The 16,674-nt window shown below is 41.5% G+C and overlaps 1 protein-coding gene across 2 annotated transcripts in view; it reads left to right on the top strand.

Moving 5' to 3' along the window:
- The first annotated feature begins 1,177 nt into the window (after positions 1-1,177).
- Positions 1,178-16,674, top strand: part of ELK3 (ETS transcription factor ELK3) — a 59,045-nt gene continuing 43,548 nt past the window's right edge. The window contains exons 1-2 of one of the 2 annotated variants that reach the window (XM_027831347.3): positions 1,178-1,634; positions 10,531-10,634. The gene's annotated coding sequence lies outside the window, so the exon portion shown is untranslated. The remainder of the gene's footprint in view (positions 1,635-10,530; positions 10,635-16,674) is intronic. The other variant, XM_007069222.4, reaches the window with a different exon arrangement.

The following is a 16,674-nucleotide window of genomic DNA, read 5'->3' as shown; positions in this document are numbered from 1 at the left end:
ACTCTAAACTTCCGTATGATCTCAGAAGGCATTTCTCAACAGTTGACACCTTTACATGTGCATGCACGAAGACATTTCCCCTCACCCGAAGCTCTTGTATGTGGGACATTAAGGGATCAGAATTTGGAGTCTTACCTACTTTCCTTGAAAAATCTACAATATGCCCATTGCTAAATGTCAAGATGCTAATGACTAATTTTCAGTGGCAACTGTGACAATTCCCTGTTAGCTTCTTTGACTCCAATTACCTACCATTAATATAGCAGCCATAACCCAAAAATAGCAAGCAAAAATAAGGTAACATCCAAATAATGTTATGTCAAGAACATTTTTGAACTCTAATTACCCTGGTTGAATGCTTAATCTGTTGACTATTTAAAAGATGTTACAAGGCAGTACTTATTTAATTTATATATAATTATGAATTACTGAGTATCATTGATATGTTCTTGGCACCCTACAGGTGTGGGACCTGACTCAAGAAGTTTATGATCAGCATCAGAAAAAGACAGTACAGGACAGACACATGCAATACATGGAAAGATGATTTAAACTCCAAATGGTGTATGCTTATTATTTTTAATAGAGATGAGTCTGAACCAAAACCCTTGTTCTGAACATCCTCAAATGGGTTCAAAATCTGAACCCAGATCTGAATTTCACAAATGGCCTGTCTTTATAATGAGCCAAACCAAAAACCATAGAATCCGATTTGGGATTTTCAGTCCAGATTTTGAGCACACTTGGACTATTTAAATATGGTTTGTTTGTCTTTTTCCAGTTTGTTTTTAACACTAGATATGTTTGGTGTTGTTTATGTATTTTGAGGTGTCTGTCTATTTAAGGTTCAGTTCTGAGAAGTGGTCAACCTCTTCCAAGGTGCTGAATACTGTGATGCTGCCACTGAAATCAATAGAAGTTGAGGGTGCTCAGTGCTTTGCAGATCAAATCTGGAGATTACATATTCCTTGGGACAAACGCCATGTCTTCTCCCAGTCTTGTAGAGTGCTCAATGCACTGTTAATGCTTAACAAGAAGTAATAATTACTAATAAATAATATTAACATGGTCATGTTCATCTTTAACAGCTCTGAGCCACTGTCTTTGGAAAAGCTGATTATTTTGCAAAGCCACTTTATGCTCTTAGTAGAGGCTGTTCATGGGCCAGTTTGTTGAGCTTGTTTGAAGCTCCTCCCCTGGGGTGTAGAACAGGAAGAGGTGGAGGTCAGAGGGAGCTGCTGGAGCTCCTTTTGTGTGTGTGTGTGTGTGTGTGTAGTTACCGTTACCATTTTACTATGTGTGTGTCTTATATTACAGCAATGCTGCACATCAGCGGCCAGAGAGAGGGGAGAGGGGAGGAAAAGCCTGTTTACACAGACTGCAAACCGCCTGGGGAATAATGCAGGAAAGGAAGTGAGCCGGCTCTCTGTCTGACTGCTCCAACTTCCTGCTCTCACACACACATACACACCAACCAAGAAAAAAAAAAAAAAAAGAAAGAAAGAAAAAAACCAGGATCTCATTACAAGAGCAACAGAGCGCTTGCAGAAGACTGTCAGCATGGAAAACCAGGGGATTTTACCCAGCTTCCTTTAAACTACAAGGAGAGATTGGAAAAGTCCACCAGGCTCTGGGTATGTAAAAGTGCTTCTGAGCTTGGGCTAAGTAGTGCAAAGTTTTGGGGACTTGGGAAGGTGGCGGGGAATGAGAGCAAAGGGGAGCCAGACGAGCTGTAAGAGACGGGCAAATAGGAGAGTGGATGCAGCCGCGCTGCGGGGCCCAAGGGGCTGCTCTTCCCACAGGCACCACACAGAGTGTTTCCCTTCTGGCTTTTAATCTGCTGATAAAGGACAATGTGGCTGGAAGGGGCCCGGGCTGGGTGCGGGGACATCAGCTTCTCGGGCAGTCCGTGCAAGGGAACCCAGAGCAAACTCTTGACTCTAAGGCAGAAATGCCTGGTGGTAACTCGGGGGACAGGGCCCGGAGCCCCGCGAGGGATACCTGGCAGCACGGCGGGGGCTTGCCTGAGGGGAGCAAGGGGGTGGGGGAGGTCACTGCCTTGCCTGAGGGGAGGGAACGGAGGTCTCTGCCTTGCCTGAGGGGAGCAAAGGGGGGGGGGGTCTCTGCCTTGCCTGAGGGGAGCAAGGGGGAGGGTCTCTGCCTTGCCTGAGGGGAGCAAAGGGGGGGGGTCTCTGCCTTGCCTGAGGGGAGCAAGGGGGAGGGTCACTGCCTTGTCTGGGGACAGAGGAGTCCCGGGCTGACTGGGGTTCAGGGGGTCACTGCCTGCCCTGGCTGGGGAAGGGAGAGAGGAGACGAGGAATAGTTGCCTGGCTAAAAGGGAAAGAAGACGAGGGGAGAGAGAAGTGTCTGTGTTTGGGGGCCAGGAAGGGGTCAGGGTCTGCCTGGGACGAGAGGCAGGGGGCCACTGTCTGCCAGGGCTCTCTGGGGAGGGAGCATAAATCAGAGACAGAAATAACTGACTGCCCAGGAAGCCCTTTGGGGTGCGCTTTGCATTCACTCGCTGCCTTGGGCGTCCCAGCTGCTGGGCCACGTGGGCCATTTTTAAAATTAAAATAATCACAGTAGTGACTGGGGGAGGGGTCTGGGTGTTTGTCAACACGCCCAGGCGCTGGGGCAGTGTGTGAGGATCCCCGCAGCCTCTGCAAGGGGCGAAGGGGGCTGTGTGGGGAGGAGAGTTCTTGCAGAAACTGGAAAGGGGGGATTTAAAAAAAAAAGTGTCGGGAGAGTTTCAGGCTTGTCTGGAAACAGCAAGACTAATTGCCATGCGCTTCCGGTTTGAAACTGGCAGCAGACAACATCTTGAAAATGAGTCACTGCAGCTCACAAAGAAACTCTGTGGTTTTCTCCTTCTCAGGTTTATGTATTTGCTCTTTTTACAGTTTCCTTTGTCGTCTTCAGAGTTCCCCTCTTGCCCTCCCCCTCTCTCTTAGGTCCCCCCTCCCCAAAAGCCCTTCTGGCCCATTTTGATACATTTCGCTGAGGGGGGGGGGGCGGAGGGAAGAGAAAGTGGAGAGTTGTTTTTGGATCTGGCTTTGCTGAAGGTTAGAGGGACTCTGATGCTGCAGGGGGAAAAAGTTCCATGAATTTTCCACTGGCTGCAGGAAGAGAGCCCATTTAGTCATGGCTAAGTAATGTCTGCACACACACACCAACTAATCTCATTAGGAGTTTCCGTTCCCTAACACAGGAGGGTTTTGTGAAGCCCTGTCAGCCTTTCTACCATTGCAGTTGAAAGGGAGACAAGTTACATCTTTATTTACTTAGGGGTATAGGACTCAGACCAGTTTATTCAGTGCAGCATCTTTTCAGGCATGGGGGTCTTCAACTTTAAAAAAAAAAAAAAAAGTCAATGGTGTCATTTTAATTTCTAACAAAAAGGCATCTAATACTCATCTAATATTTTGCTTTTGCAAAATCTTGGTTAGTTTCAGAACTTTAAACATAAATGTACTTTACAAATATTCGATAGTTGTGGGAGGGTTTGTATGAAAAGGGGGATATTTAGGAGGTTGTACTTAGCTAAACATGTTCCAGACCTCTCTGATGATCTTATGGATTTGCATAGATTTTTTTCAGATAAAAACTACACTCTTGCTGGTAGGTGCTAGGCCACTATGGTGATGGGTACATTAGAACTGTGGTGAGTGGACAAAAGGACAGAATCTTGTTGCGTTGTCACTTTATTTGGTTAATTTTAAATTGGCATCTAATTCATGCTTATGCCTTTCAATTTATGTGCTTTGTAAAGTGGCTTTATTATTATTTATGTCTTCTGCAGTAGGGCACAAAGGTTCTATTCAAAATTGGTGCCTTATTGCACACAAAGATATTCTCCCTGCCCCTCAAAATACTTACTGTCTAATTTTAAAGTAAGAAGTTGTACAAAGGGAGTGTGGAGCAAACAAAGAATATAACAAAGAAAATGAAGTGTTAGTTGTAAGTGTTTTCTGACATAAGAAATATCCAAAAAGAGTGTAAAAGAAAAATATATATGATAAACGTGGTAATGCCATGAACACTGCATTTGACACCTTTTAGCTACTAAATACTGTGCAAAAATATGATGATTGAATGAAGAATTAATAAGACGTCTTTACCTGAGATGATCCTCAGCATTTCCTTTACTTTCTGTGTTCATCCTGTGCTAAGTTTTTCTGTATAGAAGAGATTTTTGACCAATGCCACACTGTAAGGCAATTTCATTGGTGGATTACTGCCCACTACAGCCAGAGTGAGAGACACATTCATTTCATACGCGGTCACACTAGAACTTTAGAGATGATATATATTAAACATAGAAAATGCCTAATCCCTGGTCAGCTATCAAAAATAATCTTCAGATAGTAAGTGTTATTTCTCTTTTCAGAGAGTTCATCTTTCCATGAAAATCTGAGTTTTAAAGAGATAACCATATTACTGGGAACATTTAATATTTCAAAGTCTGTTGGGTAGGAACCAAAAAGTACAAGTTATAATCCAGTGAATATTCTGTGACACCAAAAGCCCTATTAGACTGTCTCAAACATTAGACATGAACTCTGTTTGTTAAATCTACACTTTAGTTTAATTAGCAGGGTTATGTAAATATTGTTGGAATTTCAAAATCCCATCTGTTGCGTCTATATAGACTACACATATTTAGAGTATATGTTAATTATATGAATTTCATTTAATTCAGAATAAGTAAAAACATCTTGATGCCTTCATAATGATGTACATGAAAATGGTAATATATCAGTTGTATGTACTACATATTTGAAATAAATAGTAAAGCACAATCCACAAGTGTTTTATAAATAAAATACTTTGACTCAAGTGTGGGGAGAAAAAGTCTAAATTTTATCTTCTTCTACTCCTGAATAATGCAATTCCCCTTAAATTATAAAAATGCTTTCTATGTGTATTTATTATATTATCTCATTCCTTAAATATTTTGATTGTAAAATAAAAAAGTGATTAAGAAAAAAGTATATATCATTACCTACAGTGATTATTCATTTTATATTTACCTAATATTTCTACTATCAGAGTTGCATACATTTGTTTTTTCTCAGAATATTTATAAACTGAAACATTTCCAAGAGCTGTACCTTGTAAAGAAATTTTTTTTACACCCTGGGAATCCACGTACCCTTTTTATGTCACATTACCACTTACATGTAGTAGGCCAAGAAAAAAGCACAATCTCAAATAAATAAAATAAATAATCCTCCTTACAAATAAGTTTACAAAACACTACACACGTACCTATCCTTTACTTCTAGAGATACAATCAGTTTTACTTTCAATCATTAGAGAGACTTACTACTCGCTGATTCATAGTGCGTCGTACTCCATTCAGTTGATGGTATTTCATTTAACTTAAGTCATGATTACAAAGTAAGTATTTTACTCCAAAGGCTGAAGTTTTGTCTTTCTTTATACAATAAATTTGATTGTGTCAGCTGTACACTCACCTTGTAATCCCATTTTTGGAATGGATGCCAACTCAGGGTGTGTGTATAGGATGGGGGAGTGTTATAGGAGAGTAGTAGCAATCAGATGATTTTATAAACCTGATATTGAGGTACAACAGAATTTAAATGTTTTTTGTTATGAGAGAATTATTATACAATGAAAACGTTGTATTAATTTGTTGGTTCACACAGATGCATTGAGCCCCATGCAGTGACTGAGGGCGATATGCTCTCATACAATGCATCATACATAGGGAAGTTAAGTAACAAAGATGCATGAAAAATATGGGTGCAGAGTCTTAGGTGTGGGAAATGCAGTTATATGATGTCATGCCAGTTTCAGGAGACTGAAAAGCAATAGACTTTCAAGTAACATAAGATTTGGCTATGGATGAAAAAGGGGATTGTGGTGTTTGCTAACAGAGGAGGAAGCCTAGTACACAGTTATTTATGATGCATGTTATCTGTAGAAAGAGTAATTTTCTAGGAAAAAGGGACCCTAAGCTAAGCCTGTCTTAGTTGGCAGTACATGTTAGTGACAAATCATTAAGAAGTTTGTATACCCATTTGTGGTCCTCTGTGGGCCCAAGAGTCCTGTGTCACAGAATAAGATAAACTAGAGATGGAAAAAACTTGTTTGATCAACTAGTCCATCACATAAAGGCATGACTGATTGGATGTGTTTGAAATCTGGACTGATTATCAATCCACATAGCCTTCTTATGGTGATTTTATTCCAATCTAGATTGCGTGTGAATATTGACTTCTGAATTTCTGTTAGAGCCACCAAATTGATTCCAGGACATAGGTCTATTATGTGCCAGTTCCAATAAGATTTCTGCTGGTTTTCAACTGCTACATGTCTTTTGTGACCACACCCAATGGCAATTACAACAGGCTGTTGCTAATGTGCTTTTGAAAACACTGTTCTGTGGATCCCACTACTGATTTGTAGTCGTAATTTTCTATGGAGTTTTTCCTCACTGTTTTCCACAATAAGGAATCATATAACCCTGAATCATTAGGCAGATGTTTACTTGGTCTGTAGCTTGTGTAATGAATCAGCTAATATTCTTGAGACTGTTGAGAGATCTTGAAAGACTGAACATATCTGTTCTCATATTGAAGTATTTTGTTGAATTATGTATGATTTAAGAATTAGTCACGATTTGCAGCAGAATGTTGGGAAGTAGAAACAGAAAGTCCAGCTCACTACACACAAAAATAAAATGGTAAACGTATGGAAACAAACCAGATGAGACACAAAGTATACCTTGTGTGTGTACTTTCCTAAAACAATATGCATATTTGTCTTTGTTCAGCATTTACTTAAATGGTTATGTTTACATTTTTATGTCTAATGGTAGCTTCTCCAGAATTAAAGTTTTTAAATGGTTTATCTTTAAAAATAGATTTTAGCTTGGATCCATTTTTGGAAAATACTTTTGTTGGTTTTCTAAACAACATAATATAACAAAAAAAATTCCTGTAACAAGCACGACATTCAATAACATCACTGACCCACTAACTACTGATTAATTCAGTATCATATAATGCCAGCATATGGACCCTATCTGTTCTTCTAATGAAGTTCTGATTTTTAAAATTATTATAGTGGGACATGCAATCCAGAAATCTATCCTGAAATTGTTGGTCTGTTCAGTTTCTGTAATAGAGATGGCCAGTATCTCCCTGTCTATTCTAAAACTACATACTTCAGTAGCAGCTTTAACTTAAATGATGTACTTAAGAACAAAATGGCCCAAGTGTAGCCCTGGTGTAAGCAGGTAGAACTCCACTGAAGTCATCTTTATCAACTCCAGTGGAGTTACACCTGTTAATACATATCTGATTTTGACCCACTAGCATTACTGATGCTTTTGCAGTCTACTTTATCATAGACTGATACTTACATTCTTCAAGGAGGTATATCCATAAACTGTGTGAAAAAAGTTAACTAGGGACTAGATTCTGTGCCCCATGCTAAGCCTGAGTAGCCACTCTTGCTTACAAATAGACTGTTTAATAATGTTCCAGTATCTTTCCAGGTATTGAAGTCAGACTGACCTAATCCCTTTCGGACCTCTTTGTTCTCCCTTTTTATGTTTACCCTTCTCCAGTCCTCTGGGACCTCACCCGTCCTTCATGAGTTCTCAAAGATAATTGCTAATGGTTTCAAGATTGCTTCAGTTAGTTCCTTAAGTAGCCTAGAATGAATTTAATCAGGCCTTGATGACTCGAATACATCTAACTTATCTAAATATTCTTTAACCTATTCTTTCCCTATTTTGGCTTGCATTCCTTTCCCTTTGTTTTTAATATTAATTGTGTTGTGTATCTGGTCACCATTAACCTTGTTAGTGAAGACTGAAACAAAATTGGCATTAAACACCTCAGCCATCTTGATGTCATCAGTTATGAGCTCTCTTTCGTGCTAAGTACAGGACCTATACTTTCCTTTGTCTTTCTCTTGCTCCTAATGTATTTAAAGAACCTCTTCTTATTGCCTTTTTTGTTCCTTGCTAAATGTAACTCATTTTGTGCCTTAGCCTTTCTGATTTTGTCTCTGTGTCTTGTGCTATTTTTTTTTTACACTCCTCCTTAGGCATTCGTCCATGTTTCACTTTTTGTAGGCTTCCTTTTTGATTTTTAGGTCATTAAAGAGCTCCTGTTACAGCAGAGGTGGGCAAATGACGGCCCATGGGCCACATCCGGCACACGGGACTGTCCTGCCCGGCCCTTGAGCTCCTGGCCCCTCCCCTGCTGTCCCCCCTCCGCCGCAGGGCTGGCTCCAGCTGGGCATTGTGTCTTCCAGTCCTGCGGCTCTGAGCAGCATGGTAAGGGGGCAGGGAGCGGGCGGGGGGGGGAGGAGGTTGGATAAGGGGCAGGGGGTCCCGGGGGGCAGCTAGGGGACAGGGAGCAGTCAGGGAGCAGGGGGCGGTTGGGTGGGGATGGGGTCCGGGGGGGGGCGGTTAGGGGCTGGGGGTCCCGGGAGGGGGCAGTCAGGGGACAGGGAGCGGGGGGGATGGATAGGGTGGAGGTTCGGGGGGGGGGCGGTCAGGGGATGGAGGAGGGGGGTGGGGTTGGATAGGTGTGGGAGTCCTGGAGGGCCTGTCAGGGAGTAGGGGTGTGGATAGGGGGTTGGGGCAGTCAGGGGACAGGGAATGGGGGGGTTGGATAGGGTGTGGGGTTCCAGGGGGCGGTTAGGGTCCTGGGAGGGGGCGGTCAGGGGACATGGAGCAGGGGGTTTGGATGGGTCAGGGGTTCTGAGGGGGGCAGTCAGGGGGCGGGAAGTGGGAGGAGGAGGGGGGCCAGGCTGTTTGGGGAGGCACAGCCTTCCCTACCCAGCCCTCCGTACAGTTTCGCAACCTCAGGCCAAAAAGTTTGCCCACCCCTGTGTTATAGCCATGTTGGCCTCTTACAATTCTTCCTATCTTTCCTTTGCATCAGGTAGTTTGCGGTTGTGCCTTTTATATTATCTCAGTGAGCAACTGCCAGCTCTCCTCAACTCTGTTTTCCCTTAGATTTTCTTTTCATGGGACCTTATCTACCAGTTCTTGGAGTCTGTTAAAGTCTGCTTTTTTTAAAGTCTGTTGTCCTTATTCTGCTGCTCTTACTCCTTCTTTTTCTTATAATCATGAAATCTATCATTTCATGGGCACTTTCACTCCAAATTGCTTCCAAATCCTTCCTGTTGGTCAGAATCATATATAAAATGGCTGACCCCCTGGTTACTACTTCCACTTTCTGAAACAAAAAGTTGTCCCCAATACATTTCAAGAACTGATTGTAAGTTCTGTGTTTTGCCATATTACATTTCCAACAGATGCCTGGGTAGTTAAAGTCCCCCATTACTACCGGATCTTGTGTTTGGGATATTTTTTTATTTGGTGGTCTTTAGTCGACTCTCTACAATGATGTCACCCCTACTTTTTACCTCTTTCATCTTTACGCAGAGACATCAATTGGTCTGCTCTGACCTCCTTCTGGATCTCTGAACAAGCTCATATTTTTGATGTATAAGGCAACACCTCCTCTCTTTTTATCCTGCCCGTCCTTCCTGAACAAGCTATACCCCTTTATAACAATATTCCAGTCATGGAACTTATCCCACCAAGTCTCCGTGACACCAATGAAGACTTAATTTAGCTTATATACTAATATTTCCAGTTCTTCCTGTTTATTCTCTTTGCTTTTGTACATCTAAGATATTGAGGAAATTCCTCTTCTGATGTCCCTTTTTTTTCTCCTGTGACCCTATTGTAATTTTCCATGCTCCCCTCTCCCCCCAACATCTAACCCTCCGTTAAGGTTGCCTTTTTTTATGTTTACCTGTGGGCTTTTGTCCCCTGCCCCCTTTGAACCTAGTTTAAAACCTCCTCTCTAGGTTGGTGAATCTGTGCACGAAGGTGCTCTTCCCCTTCTTGGTCAGGAGACCTTCTTCCCAGAGCAGCATCCCATGGTCGAGGAAGCCAAAGCCCTCTTATCAACACTATCTGCATAGCCGTGCATTCATCTGTAGAATGCACGTGTTCCTGCCTGGGCCCTTACGCTCCATCGGGAGGATGGATCAGAACACAATCTGCATGCCTTCACTCTTGCTTCTGGAGTCCTGTGCTCAGGGTCATACTTAGCAGTATCATTAGTGCTCACATGGACGAGTAACACTGGGTAGCGGTCAGAGGGATGGATGAGCCTCAGCAACCTTTCCGTAACATCTCAGATGTGGGCTGCAGGCAGGCAGCACACCTTTGTAGAAATCACGTCAGGTCAGCAGATGGATGCCTCCGTCTCCTTCAGAAAGGAGTCCCCAACCATCAGCACCCTACACCTACTCCTCCTAAGTGCAGTGACTGTGAGCCTCCCAGCTTTGGGAGCAGGTGGCTCTTCCTCCTCAGCCATTGAGCTCTTCTCCTTGTGTCCTGTTGCCAGTACGATGTACAGTTCATTCACCTCAGTGGACCTGGGTGGGGGTGAAGCACTGTCTATTGCCCAAGGTGGCCAGTAGCCAGTCTCCTCCCGGTACAGCATCCAGTTTTCCTTCTTCCTCTAGTGCTGGTGTAGTCATCTGTAGTTGGCTAACATCCTCCATCCGAGATGTTTCCAAGTGTGTCCTGTTGATGAAGTCCTCACACTCCTGGATGCTACACTGATGAGGTACCTCTTCCTGCAGCTCTTCTTACCTGTTTCCTGAGGGACTCCACCAACAGACACCTCTCGCACCGGGTCATTGCCCTGTCAGACTTTCGTCAACAGGGACATGCAGGCCTCAGTCCCAGTAAGTCAAAGCCAGGGCTTGGGTGGAAGCCTCCAGGATCAGGATGCCTGTCTGATGCGGGACCCCACAGATGCAGGGAGAGAGAAAGAGCAAGTGGTGGTGTTGGTGACATGCCGTTTTCCTCCCATGGCAGGTTCTTCCTTGTAGAGCAGTAGTTCTCAACCTTTCCAGACTACTGTACCCCTTTCAGGAATCTGATTTGTCCTGCACACCTCAAGTTTCACTTCACTTAAAAACTATGTGCTTACAAAATCAGAAATAAAAATACAGATGTGTCACAGCCACACTATTACTGAAAAGTTTCAGAGTAGCAGCTGTGTTAGTCTGTATCCGCAAAAAGAAAAGGAGGACTTGTGGCACCTTAGAAGTGAGCTGTAGCTCACGAAAGCTTATGCTCAAATAAATTTGTTAGTCTCTAAGATGAAGTGAGCTGTAGCTCACGAAAGCTTATGCTCAAATAAATTTGTTAGTCTCTAAGATGAAGTGAGCTGTAGCTCATGAAAGCTTATGCTCAAATAAATTTGTTAGTCTCTAAGGTGCCACAAGTACTCCTTTTCTTATTACTGAAAAATTGCTTACTTTCTCATTTTGTCTGTATGAAATTTTAGTTTGTGTTGACTTCGCTAGTGCTTTTTATGTAGCCTGTTGTAAAACTAGGCAAAGATCCAGATGAGTTGATGTATCCCCTGGAAGACCTCTGTGTACCCACAGAGGTACACATACCCCCGGTTGAGAACCACTGTTGTAGAGTACCTGCAAGTTAAGTAAAGGGGAAAAAAAAACCCAACCCTGCTTCCCTGCGTTCCTCCACTGGTGAACAAGCCTTAGTCTTGAAGCTGCCTTCATCTCACCAGCCACTGGGTGACTCAACCCCTCTCTCTCAGTCACCGCTTATCACTGCCCTATCCAGTTAAAAACTGCACTGCTCTCACTTCTAAGAGCCCCTGCTAGAAAGGGGGCACTAATTTACCTAACTGCAGGGCAACCTAACCAGGACAGTCAGCAACTAAGTCTAGATTTCAAAACACAGCAACCAGCTCAGAGTCCTATCAAACTCGATGGCAAACTCCCAGCAGAGAAAGTGCCTCTTTTGCCCCCCCAAATTTAATCAATAGCAGTAAGTTAGAGGTGCCCCAGAGATATGTGTCAGTTGGCTAACTCCCTTCTTGAGATGAGGGATAAGGAATCCTTCTGCAGGCCACAAGCCGTTTTGCAACTGCATTTGAACACATACTTAACTCTGGGTATATGAGTACTCCTATTAATGGCATGGGACTACTTGCATGCTTTAAGTTAGCACATGATAAAGTGTTTGCTAGTGCAGCCCTTGGTGGGACTGGAGTAGATCCTGACACTCCTACGCCTGCCCCTACACTACAGGGGCCAAAGATCTTCCTGGTGTGTCATAGTCCTGTTTCAAAAGCTTGTGTCAGGATATGCAGAGCAACTTCATGGCGTGCAGAGGATGCTGGTCCCTGTATGAGCTCCCTAAATCCTGTTTCATGGAACAGAACCATTTCAACCTTGTCTTGGGCTGTCTATGCCAATTTATTATTCCATATCAGAGGGTTCCAAATACAGAGCAGCAACACTGACTCATTTTCTGGGGTTTTTGAAATGTGTACTATCTTAATGTCATACCTCAAGTTTATTAACATCCTAACTGCAAGGGTAATAACAGAGAAAATCCTGTCTCTCTCACCCTTCACAATGTTCTATACCAGTATGCATGGCCCTTTAAAATGTTGCCTGCATTTATTTTTAAACATACTACAGTGTTAGCTGCTAACAAAAATGCTGTTTAAGTCACGTAATGAATCATTGTCACAATCTCCCTAGGCACATGTTTTTCAATCTTTAAAAAATTTTGTAAAATGTATAAAGGGCTCTCTCAGTGTTAACATAGAAGATTGGCTAAGTATTAGCTCTGTGTAAAATGCCATCTTGCAAGATGAAGTTTTTCTTGAAAATACTGGCAAAACCAAACCATAAATAGGAGTTTGTTTAAAACCTAGTATTTTTACATTTGTACAATGATCTACTTAGGATATTTGTTAAAATTATTTAAATATGGTCTTGTAAAAGTTTCACCCTGCTAGTTTTGTGAAACAACTGACCTGCTAATACATCTGCAGAACAGAGATCTATTACAACATACATGTCTCTGGTGGCAGCATTTCACTGTAATATCTCCTCATATCCCTTTATCATCAGTCTGTTCTGTACAAATAGAGTTAATTGAGTACCTTTCAGCCTGAGCTTTTTGAGAAAGGTCCTGGTATGTATTACAACTATTAAACAATTTATATTGAAATGGTGTTCAGTGGCCCCCTTTGTGCTAATACAAACAAATTCCAAAAGTTTACAATCTACTTCAGTCAGCTTTTCTGAGCAAAACAATACAGTAATGCCATAGAAGAATGAATAATATTAGAAGTTATATAGAAGGGAGAGACAAATTCTGATCTTAGTTACATTAGTGGAGTCTGGAAAAATTCCACTGACTTCATAGGAGTAGTTTCAGATTACACTAGTTTAACTGAGATCAGAATCTGGGTTTACCTTCTAGATATAGGGGTCAGATCTTGGCCTCTATGAAGACTGCTTTATCCTACTCTGGTGACTCAGAGTAGACTTAAAGCTGGTCTAAATGGTCAGTTGAGGAAAATCCTTCAGTGGAGTAGGGCTGGCATAGGGAGCCTAATTACACCACTGCTTCATTCCAGTGATCTCTGTTTGCTACAGGCACCATGGAGGTTAAAGCTGTTTGCAAATTAGAGCAGCCCCAGGCTACTCTAATGTACAACAGTGGCTGAACTGATCCCCAGTCAGCTCCAAGATTGGGGGAGTACAAAGGTTGCATACATCCCCTTTTGCTATGCAGCATGGCAAGGCCTGAGGATAGTAGCTATAGTCTTTAGATCTTATTTGACGAGAGTGACCTAATACCTCATCCACGATGCAATATACAGTTGCACGAAATAATAATAATATTATTATTAATATTAATATACACACAATTATTGCTGTGTGTCCTGGAAAGCTGCAGAGATGTTAACAGATTAGTTGGTGAACAAATGTAATTTCTAAAGCTTTCGCAAAAAGAAAAGGAGTACTTGTGGCACCTTAGAGACTAACCAATTTATTTGAGCATAAGCTTTCGTGAGCTACAGCTCACTTCATTGGATGCATTCAGTAGAAAATACAGTGAGATTTATATACACACAGAACATGAAAAAATGGGTGTTATCATACACACTGTAAGGAGAGTGATCACTTAAGATGAGCTATTACCAGCAAGGGGGTGGGGGTGGGGCGGGGAAAGAAAACACTTCAATCTCTCTGATCACTCGATCTCTGACCTAAAAGTCGCAATATTACAACAAAAAGACTTCAAAAACAGACTCCAACGAGAGACTGCTGAATTGGAAGTAATTTGCAAACTGGATACAGTTAACTCAGGCTTGAATAGAGACTGGGAGTGGATGAGTCATTACACAAAGTAAAACTATTTCCCCATGATTATTCCCCTCCCCTCCCCCCCTTCCTCAGATGTTCTTGTTAACTGCTGGAAATGGCCCACCTTGATTATCACTACAAAAGGTTTTCTTTCCCCGCCCCGCTCTCCTGCTGGTAATAGCTCATCTTAAGTGATCACTCTCCTTACAGTGTGTATGATAAACACCCATTTTTTCATGTTTTGTGTGTATATAAATCTCCTCACTGTGTTTTCCACTGAATGCATCCGATGAAGTGAGCTGTAGGTCAAGATGCGGCCGGCTCACGAAAGCTTATGCTCAAATAAATTGGTTAGTCTCTAAGGTGCCACAAGTACTCCTTTTCTTTTTGCGAATACAGACTAACACGGCTGTTACTCTGAAAAAAGAAAAGGAGTACTTATGGCACCTTAGAGACTAACCAATTTAAGTGTTCCTTTTCTTTTTTCAGAGTAACAGCCGTGTTAGTCTGTATTCGCAAAAAGAAAAGGAGTACTTGTGGCACCTTAGAGACTAACCAATTTATTTGAGCATAAGCTTTCGTGAGCTACAGCTGAGCTGAGCTGTAGCTCACGAAAGCTTATGCTCAAATAAATTGGTTAGTCTCTAAGGTGCCACAAGTACTCCTTTTCTTTTTCCTTTTCTTTTTGCGAATACAGACTAACACGGCTGTTACTCTGAAACCTGTTCTAAAGCTTTGTGATTTAGGCACTTTTTCTATAGTGATGTTTGTGGCAAAAATTTAAGTGATGCTCCTTCCCTCTTTTCTTCATAGTTTGCAGCCACCATGGGAATTGATTTAAGTACACAGGATATTACGAATCCCGGAAGACAATGACCAGATTTTTTTTTTTGTTGTTTAAATAACATACACCTTAAATTGTAACTTATAGCCCACTAGCTATGTTAGTGTTTATATTAATGTATGAAGTGAGAGACAAGATGCTGGGTGATAACTGTAGATACCTGTAGGTCTTATCAGCGTGCTAGGTATGTAAAAATGGTACAGACTAAGAGATAAGTTAGTTATTTCATTACGCTTCAGCATTAGCACTAGAGCAAACCAGAACCTGGATAGCTTTTGGCATAACAGAACTTTTATGGATCAATTTTGTATCTGAGAAAGGGAGAAGGAAACTAATATTCTTGGAATTTGAGACACATGGGAGTACATACCAGTGATTCTTAATTTAGGGCTAGATTTTGAACCCATTACTCATTCTGGTCAACAGTTAGTCACAGGACTAATCCTATGGAAACCAGCAGCTGTGGGTCTTGACTACTCCTGTGAGTAACTGCTCACCAATGTGAATAAGGGATTCATGATTTTGGATTAGTCTATAATAGCTATCAAAGGAACATCAGCTATTTTTTTAGGAGACTCTGTGTATGCAAATGTTTATATATGTATACAAATTGCCTTTTACTAAATCAGACCATGCAATTTTTAGTCTAATCATACAACTAAATCCCAGTGCAACGAGTAAGTACACAGGTAACCTGCTTGTGCTATTTTATAATTTTATGATTCATCTTTCTTAAGCCAACACATTCTGAAAAACCAATTTACGGAAGAGGGGTAGCTAAATCTGCCAACATATGTTGCCATCACCTCACTATGGTTCAAGTCTCAGTCTCATCTTCAAACTAAGCCAAAACTAAATTACTAGAATTGCATTCCCTTTCCTTTTGACCATATCCTTTTCTAGACAAAGTATTAAGAGACCTGTTCGTTTTCCTGAGTTTCTAGTAAAAGACAAGTCAGTTAAGAGTGGAGGATTGGTTTAAAAATAAAAATAAATATTGTATAAAAATAGCAGTAAATATACAGGGAACATTTGCAGTATTGATAAACTTATTAAAAATGTATTTCCTCATTGTAGTCATCAATATCAATTATAAAAGCTTCTTTTTCTGTACCTTGTCACAAAATTGGAAGCTTTTAAACACTAGTTAAAGTACAGGCTCACCGGTAAAGAAGTCATATTTACTTTTAGGAGTAATCATCATTGGATATGTTGAGTAAACTCCTCAGAAGTAGCATCTGCGCCTGCAAACAAATATCTAAATACGTGGCAGTAACACTGCCTTTATCTAGCTGTTTTCCCACTGCAGGTATATTTTTTTCAACATTTAAAATGGAGACTTTCAAAGATTTTATATAACGGAACAAAATAATTATAACTGAGCCCCACTGACACAGGCAAAAATGTAACAAAGAAATTCATATGGGGAGAATAAAGATACAGGGCTGCCTTTGAACCTGGAAGTCCCTTGGATTGCAACCTAGTGCATTGCCAACATGCAACAGATGTACACCATATGAGCAGATGAAGGAAATATAAGGAGTCTGTATTCATTTTACATTTATCCCAAGGTGAATGTTTGGAACCATTATAGATTTATGCACTTCTGTTTATGG

Source organism: Chelonia mydas, chromosome 1 (genome assembly GCF_015237465.2).
Source record: "Chelonia mydas isolate rCheMyd1 chromosome 1, rCheMyd1.pri.v2, whole genome shotgun sequence".
Taxonomy (NCBI): Eukaryota; Metazoa; Chordata; order Testudines; family Cheloniidae; genus Chelonia; species Chelonia mydas.
The sequence above is the reverse complement of the archived record's forward strand: the minus strand, read 5'-3'. Positions and strand labels throughout refer to the sequence as shown.